This window comes from Oryzias latipes, chromosome 22 (assembly GCF_053564925.1).
Source record: "Oryzias latipes strain Hd-rR chromosome 22, Olatipes_Hd-rR_3.1".
In the NCBI taxonomy this organism is placed as follows: domain Eukaryota; kingdom Metazoa; phylum Chordata; class Actinopteri; order Beloniformes; family Adrianichthyidae; genus Oryzias; species Oryzias latipes.
In genome coordinates, this window is record NC_136258.1 from 19,357,550 (window position 1) to 19,376,294 (window position 18,745).

General features: G+C 37.9%; 5 long non-coding RNA genes across 5 annotated transcripts; 2 read left to right on the forward strand and 3 right to left on the reverse strand.

Moving 5' to 3' along the window:
* Window positions 1–3,404: 3,404 nt before the first annotated feature.
* On the reverse strand, window positions 3,405–5,209 carry LOC144989098 (uncharacterized). Its single transcript, XR_013653247.1, has 2 exons — window positions 4,707–5,209; window positions 3,405–4,264 (listed from the first exon to the last, which is right to left on the reverse strand). It is a non-coding gene; the product is annotated as an uncharacterized LOC144989098 (long non-coding RNA).
* An 8,798-nt stretch (window positions 5,210–14,007) lies between these two features.
* On the reverse strand, window positions 14,008–15,779 carry LOC144989012 (uncharacterized). The gene is made up of 2 exons (XR_013653140.1): window positions 14,905–15,779; window positions 14,008–14,203 (listed from the first exon to the last, which is right to left on the reverse strand). It is a non-coding gene; the product is annotated as an uncharacterized LOC144989012 (long non-coding RNA).
* Window positions 14,342–15,846, forward strand: LOC144989011 (uncharacterized). Its single transcript, XR_013653139.1, has 3 exons — window positions 14,342–14,681; window positions 15,060–15,121; window positions 15,765–15,846. It is a non-coding gene; the product is annotated as an uncharacterized LOC144989011 (long non-coding RNA).
* Window positions 15,847–16,792: 946 nt separating this feature from the next.
* LOC144989013 (uncharacterized) lies at window positions 16,793–18,411 on the reverse strand. Its single transcript, XR_013653141.1, has 3 exons — window positions 18,072–18,411; window positions 17,632–17,693; window positions 16,793–16,988 (listed from the first exon to the last, which is right to left on the reverse strand). It is a non-coding gene; the product is annotated as an uncharacterized LOC144989013 (long non-coding RNA).
* Window positions 16,982–18,745, forward strand: LOC144989014 (uncharacterized). Its single transcript, XR_013653142.1, has 2 exons — window positions 16,982–17,848; window positions 18,550–18,745. It is a non-coding gene; the product is annotated as an uncharacterized LOC144989014 (long non-coding RNA).

The following is an 18,745-nucleotide window of genomic DNA, read 5'->3' on the forward strand; positions in this document are numbered from 1 at the left end:
CAATTATAATAAATAACAAATGTGATATAGCGCAAAATTTTAATTTTTCGTTAAAAAGATAAAGTTTTGACAACATTTTTGACACTTTTGGACAAAATACAGCAGATTATTTTATCTTTTATTGGAATTTTTACACAACGATTACACACAGATAAAAACCCATAAATATATGTCGCACTAATATTCAGACACAACGAAATAAGATCAATTTGACGGAAGACAGTTTAAAGCATTTCTGCCTTTTCGCTGTATCCCAGAAACTTGCATCGGCCCAAAGCAACAACAAAATAGCCAGTCGTCTCTGAATATGCAAATATTTTCAAAATTAGAGGTTGATTTTAATAATGATGTGAAACGGTTAGTTTGTTTTTTTTCTGTGGTCCGGTGTCCGTCCTCATTAGCCACAGCAGATCGAGCCTGCAGAGGAAGTGTGGGTCATGCGCTCACACGCGTGTGAGTGTCTGTGGCACACAAACCTTCAGTCATTCTTCATGGCTCTTTAATTAAAGAATATTTTTCTGCATGTCTCTGTCAGCTCGTTATCAGTCGTGGCACCACAACTGAAGCATCCACACCGAAGGGGAGCGAGGGGTGGAAGGGGGGGGGGAGATAAACTGCAGGCTGGACTCATCGAAAAAAAGTTTAAAAAAAGAAAAAAGCTTTTGCTTTTATCTGCTGATTTATTCTCGCGTGCAAAAAAATAAAATATTTTTTCTCCCTTCACAATAATTCATGCCTATCAGCAGATATTTAATTGCACGCTTCAGTTCTGATCTTTGGAAAATAATACGTTTTAATTGGACTACAAAATTTGAGGGGATTTATCATTCATGCTTTGATGCAGGACTGTGATCCGCTGGTAATTTCCATCAGGCTGGGAGCATTTTGCTGTTATTTATTGACTATTTGCTACATCCAAAGCTAAAGATCAATGAGGGGGACACTTAAGAAAATGAGATAAAGGATTTATTTGTATTGGTTTCGATTGAAGAGAGTCTGGCGTGGGGGTTGGGTGGAGAGCGATTCTCGGTAAAAACAATTTAATATTTTAAAATATCCAATTGTTTTTTTATTAGGTTAAAAAAGGGAGGTGTGATCTATAACATGAATGATTCTTTTGGGTAAAAAAATGTATAAAAAAAAGAGGTCATAAGAATGTTTTAAGAGCGATCCACTGGGTTCTGTCTGGTTGTATGTTGTTTTGTCTCAGTGTCTTGGCACACGCCAAGGGATGACTGCTAACAAATAAGCTAGCGGGCTAACACATCAACTTGTCAAAAGCCGTGTCACACAGCCACTACGTGCAATTTGCGCATATTGCGCGGAGGAAAATTGGTCATACGTGAATATAAGTGTAAAAAGTGAGAAACGTTTTGGTCTTTACGTGAAATTTTCACACACGAATCATGAATGAACCACATTAAAAACCACAAAAGAACTACAAATAAAGCCCGCAGCGAACACGTAAATCAAAGTACAACATGAACCATGCGTGATTATATGTAAAGATTTATAACCTGATAGCTGCACCGATATTAAAGTTCGGTGTAAAATGTTGGTTTGACATACGTGGAATGGGCGGGGAAAGCCACAAATCCCTGTATGCATCTCGCAAAAAACAGAGATCGACGAATGACGAACGAACACTTAAATATCATACATCACACATGTAACACAAAAACCGAAATTTTCTATGTGGAAAATGAGCATAGTGTACTGTACGTAGTGGCTGTAGTGACGCAGCCTTAACTATCGTAACTTTTCAATCATTTACAAAATTAACACAGTTCCAGCGGCGTCTCAAGCAGAGAAACGCGTCAGCCTCGGCCGGCACCTAGCAGCTGACTTAGAACTGGTGCGGACCACCGAAATCCGACGGTTTAGGTAAATACTTTACAGTCGTAAAGTGCTTAAGCAGTCAAAATAAATCAGCTAATTCTGGTGCGGAGAACAGCGGCTTTGCACCATACTGGGAAATTGTGTTAATTGTGTAAACAGACAAAGAGTTACAGTTGTTCAAAGAGATGTGGTATTTACGCAATTAACGTAAATCAAAGGGATTCCGAAGGCGCTTTTCTGCACATCAAAATCATTTGGTTTACATTAACTGCGTAAAGGATTGAAGAGTTACAGTCGTTCAAAGAGCTATGAGCTATGGTATTTATCCCAGAATGCATCTCAACCAATCAATCTGTCCCTGTAACTGTGGTGCATTCAAATACAACAGGATAAATGTATATCAAATTGCTATTCCGTGGGAACAGGAATTTTTTTTTTTTTTACCCATGTCAGATGATGGGCTCCGTAGAAAGTGTCTGGAAGCATCACAAAAAACATTTTCCTAAACCGAAAAATAAAAAAAGGTACAAAAGTCAAAAATCCGCCTGACAGCGACCTTCACTGCCAACAGAATGTTTACTGATGAAACGTTTCCTTTTGTTCTTTGAATCCTACCCAACGAAGCAAACCAGACCAGGGAAGGAACCTGCTGCGGCCCAAACAGACCGGTGTGAACGCGTCCTCAGACAGACGTCCATCCACTCGCTCATCACTCCAGGCTCGCCGGAACGCAGCTGTCTGAGCGGGCTTCCATTATCCAGCTTCATCTATTGATTCACCCTGTGGGATTTTTCCTCTTTGGATCATCTGTGAAAGGCACATTCATGTGCAAGCTCACACAGCAGCATGGGATCGAACCTTCACACGTTACGAGACAAAAAATGCACAAACAATCGCTCACATCAGCCGCCTGAGGGAATCTTCGCTGTTATGAATGTTTTTCATGTTATTGCCTTCACTCAACAGACCAGTAGTTCCTTTTTTAAACAGCTGTTATTGTATTTTTAATCATCGGAAAGTATAACGTACAGCCCATGTCAGACAGTCACTACATACAGGGGGGCCGCCGTGGTACAGTGGTAGGGCGGTTGACCTCCAATCATAAGATTGTGGGTTTGATTTCCACCTTGCCCGACCAAGTGTCCTTGGGCAAGACACTGAACCCCACCTTGCCTCTGGTGGAAGGTTGGTGCCAGTGTTCAGCAGCTGAGCGCCACCAGTGTGTGAATGTGTGTGGGTGTGTGTGTGTGTGTGTGGGGGGGGGGGGGGGGGGGGTGAGTGTGTGTGTGAATGTGTGTATGCATGGGTTAATGGGACTGTGACGGTAAACTGCTTTGGGCCTTCGAAAAAGGTAGAAAAGTATACGGCATGTATGTATGTACATTTAGCATGTACAGACATATTGCACAAATGAAAATTGGTCATGCATGAATTTACGTGGAAAAAGTTACAAAATGTTGGTCTTTACATGACATTTTCACAGATGTATCAGGAATGAACCATGTTGAAACCAGCACAAAAAAATCATGCAACGAACATGTAAACAACGTAGAACACAAACCGTGTGCGATTATTGCATTTTTTATTTGCAATTTATCAGTGATTTGTGCATCAATTATGTAATTTCAATGGGATTTGTGAGCCGTTTACAGGATATAAAAAGTCATACATCAGTGGTACATGCGTGAAAAGTCTGTTGAACATACGTGGAACGGTCGTGGATAGCCAAAAATTTGCCTATGCATCTCACAAAAAATTTACACACTTAATAATTGTGTATAAACGACGTAAAAAAATATGCATAGGCTGCATAATCAACCGACCAAACATTTTGAATTCCTCATAACCAATTCACGTAAAGACCTATCGGCCGAAACCCTCGACAGACATAATAAGCGCAGATCGACGAATGCAAGAAACAAACACGTATATGATGTATGTATCGCGAAAGATCGAAATTTTATATGTGGAAACGCAAAAAATGTACCCAGCTGCTGTTCGCACGGCCTTAAAGGATAACGGCTTTCAAACAACCAGATTTACTAAAAATCATCCATTATACCTATCAGACTAATCAGACAAGATCTATAGAGTTCATCTTATATCTAACTATTACTAATATCTAACTATGTTCTTTTGTAGATTCCATTTTTTTAAAGCAATCTTTGGAACATTTTTTTGTTCTTATGCAATGTTGCATCCATGAAAATCCACAGAAAGCCTGCCATCCAGATGATCCCATGATTTATGTATTGGTGGGGCAGCCGTGCTCAGTCTTATGGCCACTAAATAACGCATGAGGCCTTTAGCTTTGTCGGAGCCAAGGCGTAGAGTCGCTTCCGGAATCTCTTCATCCTCTCGTCCTTTTCCCAGCCCGGAAAGGCGCATCCCTCCGTCTCGTTCTTGCTCCTAATCCTGGCCGCCTCTAAAAAGCGGGAGGGAAAACAAAACCAACAAATAAAAAAAACAAAGTTAACGAATCATAACAGTCGGTAATCTCTGATGGAAAACATCTTTTCAAATGAAAATCTCCAGGTTGATCTCCCAATCCCACGTCATTGTCAATCTGGAATATGGAGGCCCTGGAGGGGAAAAGGCTCTGTAATCTTCTCTTAATCTGCGTCTCCCGCCCCTCCGCTGTATCCTCAACAGCAGCTGTTTCACATGCTCCGCTTGTTTTCATCTTTGACTCTAATATTTAGCACGTCTCTCCGCCTCTGGAGGAGACGGGACAAGCGTTGGAGGCGATTGTACAGAAGGAATGTGTGCTTGGCCTGCCTGTGTCTAATTTAGAAATTATAGTGATTACGAGCTAAATATAAAAAGGCAGGGTTTTAGGCTATAAGAGGCCTGCAGCGGAGGCTTACTGTATTGTTTGCCAGATGCATCCGCACACAGAGGCGCTTCGGCACAATGGAGAGAAAAGCCGCCCCTGATGAGTGTTGCTGTGTCCCGCTGCGAGCTCGCCGTCTCGCCGCGCGTTCGACGGGGAAGCTTTTCAAGCCCAAGCTCGCTCCAAATGAAGTCTCGGGGCAACTAGCGTTGAGAAACCGCTGCTTCAGGTTTGACCCCCCCCTTGACCCCTCGATTCCATAAACCCAGCGGTTAGAGTTGGGATCTGCCGGGTCGTGGATGCAGCCTGGGAGATGACAGGCGTCTTGTTTGGAAGCAAGCAATTGTCGTGGGTGGCGTTAAGGTGGTGGTGCAGAGAGAGGCAACAGGGGGGGGGGGGGGGGGCGTTATTGTTAGAAAAAAAGAAGAGCGTGACAAGATTCTGCTGTGGATATAATTAATAGGCCACATGCAGCTGCACCAAATGTGTCACAGCGAGGGGAAATCAATCGATGGAGTCTGCCAGCATAAAGGGAGTGTGTGTGTGTGGTGAGGGGCTAAAGGGGGGGGAGGGGCGGCAAAAGAAGGTGTGTTGGGATGGAGGAGCAATCTGAAATGAATGAAAGAGAGCAGCTGATCAGGAAAGAGGATTTGATGAAAAGGAGGACTGCAGTAGATGAAGATGCAAAGCTGTTGCTGCTGGTGGGGTTGTACCATTATAGATGTGTAAAAAAAAAAACACGCAGCCTTCAGCAGTTTCCTGCTGAGACTCTTGACATGAAAATTCATGACCGTGTCAATATCTAGATACAACATATATCTAGTATCACAGGGAGCTCCCCGGATGCTTGTTCGGCAGATGTTTTCAGTTTAACGCTCAGAGATTTAAATCAATTGCAGGAGCAAAACGCAAAGTGCGCTCATATTAAGATAGTTCTGCAGTTCAAACGGAGCAAACTGCATGCAGTTACAACAGCTCATCACTATGGGGCAGTATTACCTGAAACGAGCACTTTTTTTTGTTTACTGAAACAAATCCTTTCCACTGAGCCTCACACTGCAATGCCGGAGCTTTAGCTCTGGTGTCGACCCTTTTGAAACGACCGTAACTCTTCAACCGTTCCAGCAGATTCCGCCGCAAATATTTATTCTTTTGTTCTTTATGAAAATAGGTCACATTTTAATACTCTAAAGCAGGGGTGGGCAATTATTTTTGCTCGCGGGCCACATAGGGTTCTAGAATTGGATAGAACGGCCGGACCAGGAGCAGCTGCTTGGAGTGGGAAAGAAATAAAATGGAACATCGATGAAAAGATTTCGATTGAAAATTAGATTTTTAAAACAGAGCATTTTAGAGTGTTTAGGTTAAAACTTGTGTTCTCATTTTAGAGCCAATTGCACCAATGGCTAGATGTACCTCGTGTAAAACTTAGAGAAATGTTGCATTCATGAGGTGTTTGAATCATCGTAAGAATGAAAAACAACAAATCTTCCAACACCGCATGGATGCTAGAGCGGGGCCCCCAAACTTTTTTTGTGAGGCCACAATACATCTTTTTCTTTAAACTTCTTTTATCTTTGTTTTATTGTAAAGCCCTGTAATAAAGTTTTATTAATTCATGATTCTTTGAATAAAATAAATAACACTATTTATGAAATAAAAAGTGACCAAATAACTGTGTGATTTTCAAAGACATAAAGTCAGGTAAAAATATACTGATACATTAAAAAGAAAGAACAATAAATAGTTGATCCTCTTCCGTCTTTGTCCCGCGGAGACTTTGAAGCTGCAGCTCCTCACGTCTCACAGTTTGGGCTAAAACTGAGCAGTTGTGTCCTGCATGTCTGTTTCTCATCCATTAATAATGAAAAAAAGCAAATTTCCATGTTTTCTGCTGCAGCTACACATATATCTGCGTTACCTTTACACCAGTACAGAGTTCCCTCGTTTCTTGCAGGAGTTAAGTTCTAAAAATAACCGTGATCGGTGAAATCCACAGAGTCTGATTACAGACGTTTATGGCAGTAAAACTCCTCACTGCCTACTTTATACACTTTATACTTTCTACAGCGTGTTTCCTTTTGATTCTCTGGTCTGTTTGCATTTACACTCTGGCTAAACCAAACCAAAATTCTTTTGTAATTGAACCAGCGCTCTTATTTCCCAGTCGATTCCTTGAATGTTTTTACTAAAGTTCGTTGCTTCTTTCACATTAGCTAAACAAAGCCATCACTGCTCTAGAGGAGATCTGCATGGAGGAATGGGACAAATACTAACAACAGCTTGTGAAAAGCTTGTGAAGACTTATAGAAAACATTTGAATGCTGTCATTGTCAACAAAGAGTATAAAACAAAGTATTGAGCTCAACTGTTGTAATTGACCAAATACTTATTTTCAACTACAATTTACAAATACATTTTTAAAAAACCAAACAATGTGACTTTCTGGATTTTTCCCCTCATTTTGTCTCTCATAGTTAATACTTTTTTGCCCCACTGTAAATATTTATCGTGTGCCTTAACGTTTAACGGTTCTTGTAGTCGTGTATTATTGTTGCTGCCGAAGAATTGAATACAGTATATTGCCTGCATGTTGGAAGCACATTAAGTGGTGCCAAACCAATTTTAAAAGTGAAAGGAAAAAAATGTGAATGATAAATGTATATAGATATGTATATTTAATGTAACATTATGCCCCCACACAGAACACAACAGCTCAATGAGGGGGATTTTGGAAAGTCAGAGTCTTTATCAGTCTAAAAAGGACCTCTTTGCACCAAATCAATTCTTACTGGATCAGAGAGTGTGGTTGGCCATTCAGCTGGACCAATTAGATTTGAGGTTGGTGGAATTTTGGATCCAGTAGGTTCCTCTTCCATCCACGCCTCTCTTGGAGCCTCTGGAACATAAGATACAGAACTTCAACAAAAGCAAACAGTGAAGAGTCAAATAGTCTAATCAAATCTACATAACAGTTGCTGTGATGCTGGAAGCAGAATGTTGGAAAGAAGTTTCCAACATTCAATTTCATGATCTTTTTATATATTTATAAGAGATTTATTGGTTTATTGTATATTTGCACGAAGTCATATTTATTTATTTCATCACGAACAATTTGGGACTCCATACTCTTCAGCTGCTGTTTATGAAAAAAAGGGGTTATGCAGACACTGTTTTCTAAATCAATTTACAAGTTATTAAAATGACCTGAGATGACATCTTCAGTGATGACAGGAACATCTGGGGGTGTGGATGCTTCACAGAAGAAGAAGAGCAGAAGAAACTGTTGGCTGAGACGGAACTGTGCAAAACATCATCATTATGTAAAACCAAAACTGCAAAATACAAAGAATAAATATGTTAAAAATGTTCACATTTATAAATAATAAATTGAACAATAATTTGAGTATAAATGGAAATATAAGCATGTATACACTTCACTTATCTATTATTTTGTATGTTCACAATTTTAAAATTTGTACATTTATTCTGTTTGTCATTTATAAATGAGAACCATTATTTCCTATTTGTATTTGGCAGTTTTGATTCTCCATCCATGGCAATGCAAGATTTTAGACACACTCATTGTTGAAAAAGAATACCTGACTGTCTATAACAGATAAACAGAAGTTTTTATACTGACATTAACCGGAAAATGCAAAGCACACTAAATATGTGTTGGCAAAAAGAGGAAACAATACGATAATGTGAGTTAAAACATTGATCATCCACCATACCATCATCATTATTTACTTTTCTCTGCTCTCCGCCGTTTTGAAAGATCATGTCAGACCTCATCTTGGAAACTTTGGTATCAGAATTATTTTCGAGTTTTCCATTGGAAAGTTACGACAAACGGGGTCGTTTATGTGCAAATTTTACCTCGAATCGATTATTCTTTTCCGTAAATGGCGCAGCTGCACAGACAGGCAGGAACATGTAAAAACACAGCCCCAACATCCTCCAGACTTACCTTGTGAGTGATGTTTAAGTTCTTCATCTTTTTTCAGCACTTGATGGATAAAGTCTCTGTGGCATGGTGTTCTCTTGTTGTCGCTTTAAACAGTGTGACATGATGCGCTGTTTTTGTTTCTTTTTCCCAACTTTATTGAAACAAAATGCGCTCGTAAATGCACACTGTGCCAGGCTCAGATGCAATGATGTTGACCAATCGTTGCTAAGAGTGGCGTCACGTCATTATTTAGGTTGCCAGATTGGTTCAGGTGTGTTGAAGGGGGGGGGGGGGGGGTCATTAAAGTGCGGGCAACATGTTCTATGAAATGCGTTGCCAGATTTGGGTCTTTTTTTATTTTATTTTTTTCACCACTTCGGGGCCCTGGTGGTGACGGGGGCCCTACGCGGCTGCGTAATTCGCGTATTGGGAGGGCCGGCCATGCACACACCCCCAACACACTTTCGCTGCTCTTGCTCTCACTCCCTCTTGCGCTGCACGCGCTCCCTCCTCCTTCTTACATACGCACACATACACATCCTCAATCTACAACATAGTGTGGCGACCCGGGGGTTAGCCCCGCTTCCAGCCCCTAAGACTCGCTAAGTTCCTCACCATGACTGAGATGGCTGTGAGCAGAAGTGACATCTATGCTGTTTGGCTGAATGTGAGTGTGTTTAAATAAACAGGCTATAATACCGGAAAGGAGAATGTGTTTGCCGCTCCCCCTCTGAGACTGTTGAAGAGCTACAACATGTTTAGACGTGGGCGCATGCGGCTAACATAAAGATGTGGCTTTTTTGTGTTTAAAATAGCTTACCCTTTAAAAATGTAAAGGGTGCGGCTTGTAATCAGGTGCGCACTACAGCCCGGAATTTACGATAAGAAATCTACAGAAAATTTTTATTCCTTAACTTCTAAATCTTTAGTAAAATATATTTTACCTAAAAAGCTTAATCTGACCTTTTTATTATGTTGTGTGTTGAGTTTTTCCCTCCATCATATTTACTAGTGTGTTGCGTTTTTTGTTTAAATTCTGAACGATTACTTATATAGAGATTTTGTAATCTAGAAATGTGCCACATAAATCCAGTTATCCATGAACCACTCATCTAAAGAAGCAGTGATGGGAATGATAAATATACTGTTCTGTCCTGAACTGTGTAAAATATGGTCATAGCAACAGTTGATCCACCCAATATTTAGTTGTAAAAATACTGTAAAAAAAACGTGAGAAAGAAGCATCACATGATGCGAGTGCTCCAGGCATGATGGGTCTGAGAAGTGACCACAGAGAGAAATGCTGACCATCATTGTTGTACACATCCAACATCAGCGTCCCAGAAGTTGGACAGCGCCCGGTGTTGACGTGATGCACAGCCACTGGCTTAAGAAACCTACATTCTTCTATGAAAAACGTCCAACAAAAAAACGAGTGAGACTCAGCTTGAGTAGTTAACCAATGTTGATAATGAAGGGCGATGGGCGGTCCTGTGCAACCAAAAAAACATGTCTTTTTACCAGATGGAAGCTCTAAATGGACTACCAAAAGCTAAAAAGGTGAAGAAATAGACATTGAAAACACCAAAGCTTGGTGTTGTACAGTTGTCCAGGGAAGATAAATCAGTGTGTTGTGTGGAATCTATTGATACAAAACTGCATTTCAGTGCTACTAGCATGACTGTAGGGAAACCTACATAAAAGGAACATAATCACGTTTTTTCAATTACATTTACTGGAAACATGAACAGCTTTTACTAGTCAGAACAATTAAGGCAAAACAAGATGAAGCAACTGAAACACTGCTTTGGGGCAAGTACCTGGCAAGATCAGCAAAGTTGCTGACACGAAGACCTACCTGCAAGTAAACAGGGCAGGCCTAACAAACAAGACAAAGACACTAAGTATGGTGGCAAAAAAAGCAGCAGACATCAGAGTCTAGTATACAAAGAACCAAAAGAAACTAATGACATCGCACAGAGAATTACTTTTTACTTCAGTGCATCTGGATTTTGGTCAAGGTTCAGATTTAGTCTGCTAATACTAGCCAATAGAGTAGACTGGCTAGTGACACAGTTTTTAAAATGTCTTATTCGTTCAGTTACCAAATTTTACCTGAAATGGACGGACATGATTCCCTGCTGTGACCCCAACAGAGGGCACCTGACAGGCAGAAAAGCCCCCCCCCCCCCCCCCCCCCCCCAATTTACCACATGCATGTAACAAAATATCACACTTTTAAGGCCAACCAGATGTTGCAATATTGAAGATCCTAAATGAATGACAAGATTTTGCTCTGAAATACAATTATTGAACTTCAAACAACTTTATACTAACTTTCAAATACAACTTTAAATACTGACTTTCTTTTATCTCTAAAACAATTTTCCCGCCCTTTCCTCTGTTTTCCCTTTGATCTCTTAGCTAGCGAGCTAGCTTACATAGCTAAATCTAGATGTTCTTAATTTCTCCTTTACCTTTCATCCTTTTTACTTTTTGGTTAAAAACTGTTGTTCTCAATAACTGAAAGAACAAAAATAAATAGTTGGTAGCACATTTTTCATTTTTTTACTAACCGGATTGAAATTCCTGCTGCTTTATTTGAGCTGTGTTTGTGAAATCAGCAAATCAGGTCCAGTTTGTTGGGTTTTGTGGTCACACAGTATAAAAGCTACGTCAACTTTGGACTGACTTTTCTCTCAACCGCAACAGTTCCTTATATCTTTTTAAATTTCCCCTGCCCTTTTGATTTGTTTTCCTTTTTTTTCCCCTTTGATCATTTAGGTATATTTTTTACATTTCTTTTTTAGCTTTCCTCCATGTGACTTTTTAGCTAAAAATTGTTGCTCTTACAAACTTACAGCAAAAATAATTTTATATTAACTGGTAATGCATTTTTCTTTCTTTCATTAACCGGCCTGCTGCTCCACCTGAGCTCTTTGTTTGATGACCTCAGCAAATCAGGTTTTGTGGAGAAACACAGAGGAGCTGTCATATGGTCTGAGGAGCACACGACCCAAGATCTAGTATGTCTGCTCTCTGTAACCCCCTTCGCTCTTCCCCCAGTAAACAGTCCATTAGCCTAGTGCTCCAAGGTAAACATATTTACTGGTTGGTGATGGCTTGCCAGTGTGGCTCTTCAAGCCCCATGGCAGAGGGGATTTCATTAGGCAGAGGGCAGGGGGAGAAAGAAGGAAATTAATGTGCCATTCAAGATGATTTCTTTGTTTCCCATCAACATGATCACAGACAGGCCGCGGGGAAGAGATGATTTACGTACACAAAGGGAAAGCGACAGGGAGAAGGAAGGGTGGGTAAGCAGCAGGGAGGAAAAAAACCATCACAAAAGGCTCCCGGTGCGTGAAATGTCTTCCCTTTTGGTGAAAATGCTCTTGTCACGATTATTGTTATGGCTTGAAGTGCAAGAATTGTTTTCAGTCAGAAAAGCTTTCTTGTTTGTCATTAAGGATTGGATATAGGAGCATTTCAGAGCAGAAAAAAAGAAAAAAACACCAACAGGCACAACAATGTAATGCAGATTTTTTCCCCCCCATCCCGACTCTATCTAAACACAGTAATCCAAGCGGCACTAGGATGTCCCGCAGCCTTGTTAAGAATGTTGAACAATGTGAAGGTTTTTTTTTTAAGCAGTTTGCTTTGGAGGATTTGATACTGACTTACATTGTTAATTGCTAGCAGTAGCTCAGCCAGTAATTATAGGCGCCTGACAACAAAAATATTGCCATGCAGGAGAGAAGTTGGTAGTTACACAGCACTGTTGTAAAGTTCTCTGTTCCAAACCACAAAACTACTTCCCTGCTGTCTTAAGGAACGTTGGAGTGTTCAAACAGAACATCAAACTGAGTTTGAAGGTGAACTCATTCAGAAAGTTGCCAACTTAGAGTCACAGTTGGAGATTTCTTTTGCTGCAGACAAAAAAAAAACCCAAAAAATCAGTTCAAGCTATGATGCTTTTATTAATAGGGGACAAATAAGAATAAAAGAAAACAAAGGGTGTCTTTAGTAATAAATGATTAAAAAAAAGATTTATAAATAAAGAACAAAGTCCAATACATTAATTGCAATAAACCGGCCAAAGGTGAAGGAAGTGTGGGTATCAAAAAATAAAACTATATAAACATATAAAGTATGTATACATGTGCTGTGTGTATGTCTTTATACATATTAATATAATATATATATGTGTGTATGTATGTATTTATGTGTTGTACAGAACTGCCTTAATCCTCGGTATCAACATGGTGCTGGAAACATTCCTTAAAGACTTTGGTCCATATAGACATTATGCCATTTGAGTCCAGTCAACTCATTGTCATGTCAAAGAAACCAGTCTGACATGAGTCCAGCTTTAGACTCCTAACTGTAGATGTAGAGGCTAATGACAGAAACTTTGTATCATGTTGTGATCCTACATATTCATGGAAATAATCATTTGTATCTGTTTAATTCAAAATTATTGTGAGGTTCACTATAAAATCTGCTTTTCTGTGTATTTAAGTACATGAAAAGGAAATTTTCTACATGATTTGAGAAGTTATGATGGTAACGCTTTCTTTTACAGTACAGTACTTACAGTGTACTTAAGTGGTATTTACATGGTATTTATAGTGTAACTACTGGGTACTTTCAGGGTACTTACATGGTACTTTTTATGGAATTTACCGGGTACTTACAGTGTGTTTACATGGTACTTTCTACGGGACTTTACTGGGTACTTACATGGTACTTTTTGTGTCTACTATGTACTTACATGGTACTTACTGTATATTTATATGGTCCTATTTGGTTCATACCTATGTGGTACATACTGGGTATTTATAATATTCTTACTGGGTATTTACATGTTGTGCAAAGGTGTCTTTTATGGTACTTACCACATGTAAGAACAAGGTAAGTACAAATAAAGTACCTTGACCTTTAGGTCTGCACTCGCTGCATGTTTCATGGTATTTACCATCAATTTACCACAGAAACTACCCCTTAAGTACACTGAAACTGTAACTGTAAAAGAAAGTCAGCCCTATTTCCACTCAACTACATGGTACTTTCATTACTAAATACCGGGTATGTTCACTTGAATAGTACTTGGTACTTACCCCTTAAGTACACTGAAACTGTAACTGTAAAAGAAAGTCAGCCCTATTTCCACTCTATTACATGGTACTTTCAGTAGTAAATGCTGGGTATGTACACGTATTACCTTCCCGTACAGTGTACATGAACACACTTGGTCTTCTGACCTCACCACATGAGACAATGCTAACCTGTTGGTAAGGGTAAAGTAACTACATTGTAAAAAAAATATACTGGCCTGATTACTTCTTGTAACATGAGGCAAGTTTAAAGAGAAACAAGACAGCAGTGAAAACAACAATCTTTAATATGATACATGTCTGCAGCATACAAAGTGTCATCACCATGAAATAGGTTTTAAGTACAAAACAGTACAAAGGAGCATTCCAAAAAACACATTATTGGCCTGAGGGTTGTGCTTTTTGTCCATCAAAATTCCTTCAGCAGAGTTTGGTAACGGTGCAGGACTTCTTCAGGGTTTGTAACTGCAAGAAAATTCACAATATGAGCTCAAATGAACATAAAAAGCATAACGACTTTGATGAAGTACAAAATAAATTTTACTTATTTAATCATTTCTGTAATGAGTTTGATAAATCTCTATGAATTGTTTTTATCGCTTTGACTGTAATGCTTGAAATTAATCAAGTACTATCCTCATTTAAAAACATGATAATAAATTATTCAAAACTTAACTTTTTAAAAATATTGTTCTAAAAATGAACTTGTTTTAATATATATTATATAATGTCAGGAAAATATGTAAAACAACAAGGCTAAATATTTACTTTTAATACTAAAAACACCCCGAGTGTGTGTTTTTGTTAAGTAGGTCGGGGCAAGTAAAGTTGCAAATTCCCAGCGCACTTGAATGCAGCACAACTACCCCCAAAGTGAACGTGCAGATTAATCCGGAGAGCCTCGAGGCGCGCGCAACAGTTTGAATTTCTCTTCATCTGGCAGGTAAGCCAGTGTTTTTGTTTTTTTTAAATATTGGATAAATTACATGCAAATATTTAAATTGATCAAACTTTATAAAGAAGCTAACCTCGTGATTTCAAGCCACTATCTCTGTGTTTGAAACGTGACGTAAGAGCATGTCTACCTTACTCCAATAATTTCAGTTATTTCATGTATACATTTTCAAAGTTTGTAATGAAAATCTACAAACATTGTTTTTACTTACCAGGTGAGTGGCACCTGTAAAACAAACACGTAGCCTAAATGATAAAGTCTGTTGTTCTGTGCTCGTTTGACTGAGCGCACGTCTTTCTGGGAAAATCAAAGAAAGGCGTTTATTTAAAATAATGATGACGTACTTCCGTCTTTTTACCGCTTTAGATCACTAATGGTGAAGAAGACATTCCAGACGAATCCGTGAAGTCACAGGAGAGTAAGCTAAAGTAAGTTAAATCCTCCAAGTGGACATATTATTTACATTAATGAAGAGTTTAACTGCCTTTTCCCCATTTTCTTTTCTTTCGCCGTTTTTATTTTATTTTTATTTATTTATTTATTTTCAAATATGATAGAGACAACAATACCACCCAACAGTGAATGTAACTGTTTGAAAATTAAAACATATTTTTGTGAATAACTGTGTTGAATTTGAAATTGCCTATTTATTTATTTTTTCCTTTTCTTTTACACTGCAATGTTTTTCATGCTAATGCAAATTGTAGGTGCAAATAATATTTATAAAGAAGAAATACTCACAGCAATTGCCAATTAAAACATTGCTTTTGCCATTCTTTGTCTAAACAAATTAGATTTTTTTATGGCAATTTTGATTTTTTTTCTTTGATTTCTTTTTTGTTGTTCTTGTTTATGTAACTAAAATATAAAGTTGTGAATAATTTATTGTCATGTTCATAAATGAGGATAATTGATTAATTTCAAGCATTACAGTCAAAGCGATAAAGAATTCACAGAAATTTATCAAACTCATTACAGAAATGATTAAATAAATAAAATATATTTTGTACTTCATCAAAGTCGTTATGCTTTTTATGTTCATTTGAGCTCATATTGTGAATTTTCTTGCAGTTACAAACCCTGAAGAAGTCCTGCACCGTTACCAAACTCTGCTGAAGGAATTTTGATGGACAAAAAGCACGACCCTCAGGCCAATAATGTGTTTTGGTAACGCTTTCTTTTACAGTACAGTACTTACAGTGTACTTAAGTGGTATTTACATGGTACTTATAGTGTAACTACTGGGTACTTTCAGGGTACTTACATGGTACTTTTTATGGAATTTACTGGGTACTTACAGTGTGTTTACATGGTACTTTCTATGGGACTTTACTGGGTACTTACATGGTACTTTTTGTGTCTACTCTGTACTTACATGGTACTTACTGTATATTTATATGGTCCTATTTGGTACCTATGTGGTACATACTGGGTATTTATAATATTCTTACTGGGTATTTACATGTTGTGCAAAGGTGTCTTTTATGGTACTTACCACATGTAAGAACAAGGTAAGTACAAATAAAGTACCTTGACCTTTAGGTCTGCACTCGCTGCACGTTTCATGGTATTTACCATCAATTTACCACATAAACTACCCCTTAAGTACACTGAAACTGTAACTGTAAAAGAAAGTCAGCCCTATTTCCACTCAACTACATGGTACTTTCATTACTAAATACCGGGTATGTTCACTTGAATAGTACTTGGTACTTACCCCTTAAGTACACTGAAACTGTAACTGTAAAAGAAAGTCAGCCCTATTTCCACTCAACTACATGGTACTTTCATTACTAAATACCGGGTATGTTCACTTGAATAGTACTTGGTACTTACCCGTTAAGTACAATGAAACTGTAACTGTAAAAGAAAGTCAGCCCTATTTCCACTCTATTACATTGTACTTTCAGTAGTAAATGCTGGGTATGTACACGTATTACCATCCCGTACAGTGTACATACACACTTGGTCTTCTGACCTCACCACATGAGACAATGCTAACCTGTTGGTAAGGGTAAAGTAACTACATTGTAAAAAAATATACTGGCCTGATTACTTCTTGTAACATGAGGCAAGTTTAAAGAGAAACAAGACAGCAGTGAAAACAACAATCTTTAATATGATACATGTCTGCAGCATACAAAGTGTCATCACCATGAAATAGGTTTTAAGTACAAAACAGTACAAAGGAGCATTCCAAAAAACACATTATTGGCCTGAGGGTCGTGCTTTTTGTCCATCAAAATTCCTTCAGCAGAGTTTGGTAACGGTGCAGGACTTCTTCAGGGTTTGTAACTGCAAGAAAATTCACAATATGAGCTCAAATGAACATAAAAAGCATAACGACTTTGATGAAGTACAAAATATATTTTATTTATTTAATCATTTCTGTAATGAGTTTGATAAATTTCTGTGAATTCTTTATCGCTTTGACTGTAATGCTTGAAATTAATCAATTATCCTCATTTATGAACATGACAATAAATTATTCACAACTTTATATTTTAGTTACATAAACAAGAACAACAAAAAAGAAATCAAAGAAAAAAAATCAAAATTGCCATAAAAAAATCTAATTTGTTTAGACAAAGAATGGCAAAAGCAATGTTTTAATTGGCAATTGCTGTGAGTATTTCTTCTTTATAAATATTATTTGCACCTACAATTTGCATTAGCATGAAAAACATTGCAGTGTAAAAGAAAAGGAAAAAATAAATAAATAGGCAATTTCAAATTCAACACAGTTATTCACAAAAATATGTTTTAATTTTCAAACAGTTACATTCACTGTTGGGTGGTATTGTTGTCTCTATCATATTTGAAAATAAATAAATAAATAAAAATAAAATAAAAACGGCGAAAGAAAAGAAAATGGGGAAAAGGCAGTTAAACTCTTCATTAATGTAAATAATATGTCCACTTGGAGGATTTAACTTACTTTAGCTTACTCTCCTGTGACTTCACGGATTCGTCTGGAATGTCTTCTTCACCATTAGTGATCTAAAGCGGTAAAAAGACGGAAGTACGTCATCATTATTTTAAATAAACGCCTTTCTTTGATTTTCCCAGAAAGACGTGCGCTCAGTCAAACGAGCACAGAACAACAGACTTTATCATTTAGGCTACGTGTTTGTTTTACAGGTGCCACTCACCTGGTAAGTAAAAACAATGTTTGTAGATTTTCATTACAAACTTTGAAAATGTATACATGAAATAACTGAAATTATTGGAGTAAGGTAGACATGCTCTTACGTCACGTTTCAAACACAGAGATAGTGGCTTGAAATCACGAGGTTAGCTTCTTTATAAAGTTTGATCAATTTAAATATTTGCATGTAATTTATCCAATATTTAAAAAAAACAAAAACACTGGCTTACCTGCCAGATGAAGAGAAATTCAAACTGTTGCGCGCGCCTCGAGGCTCTCCGGATTAATCTGCACGTTCACTTTGGGGGTAGTTGTGCTGCATTCAAGTGCGCTGGGAATTTGCAACTTTACTTGCCCCGACCTACTTAACAAAAACACACACTCGGGGTGTTTTTAGTATTAAAAGTAAATATTTAGCCTTGTTGTTTTACATATTTTCCTGACATTATATAATATATATTAAAACAAGTTCATTTTTAGAACAATATTTTTAAAAAGTTAAGTTTTGAATAATTTATTATCATGTTTTTAAATGAGGATAGTACTTGATTAATTTCAAGCATTACAGTCAAAGCGATAAAAACAATTCATAGAGATTTATCAAACTCATTACAGAAATGATTAAATAAGTAAAATTTATTTTGTACTTCATCAAAGTCGTTATGCTTTTTATGTTCATTTGAGCTCATATTGTGAATTTTCTTGCAGTTACAAACCCTGAAGAAGTCCTGCACCGTTACCAAACTCTGCTGAAGGAATTTTGATGGACAAAAAGCACAACCCTCAGGCCAATAATGTGTTTTTTGGAATGCTCCTTTGTACTGTTTTGTACTTAAAACCTATTTCATGGTGATGACACTTTGTATGCTGCAGACATGTATCATATTAAAGATTGTTGTTTTCA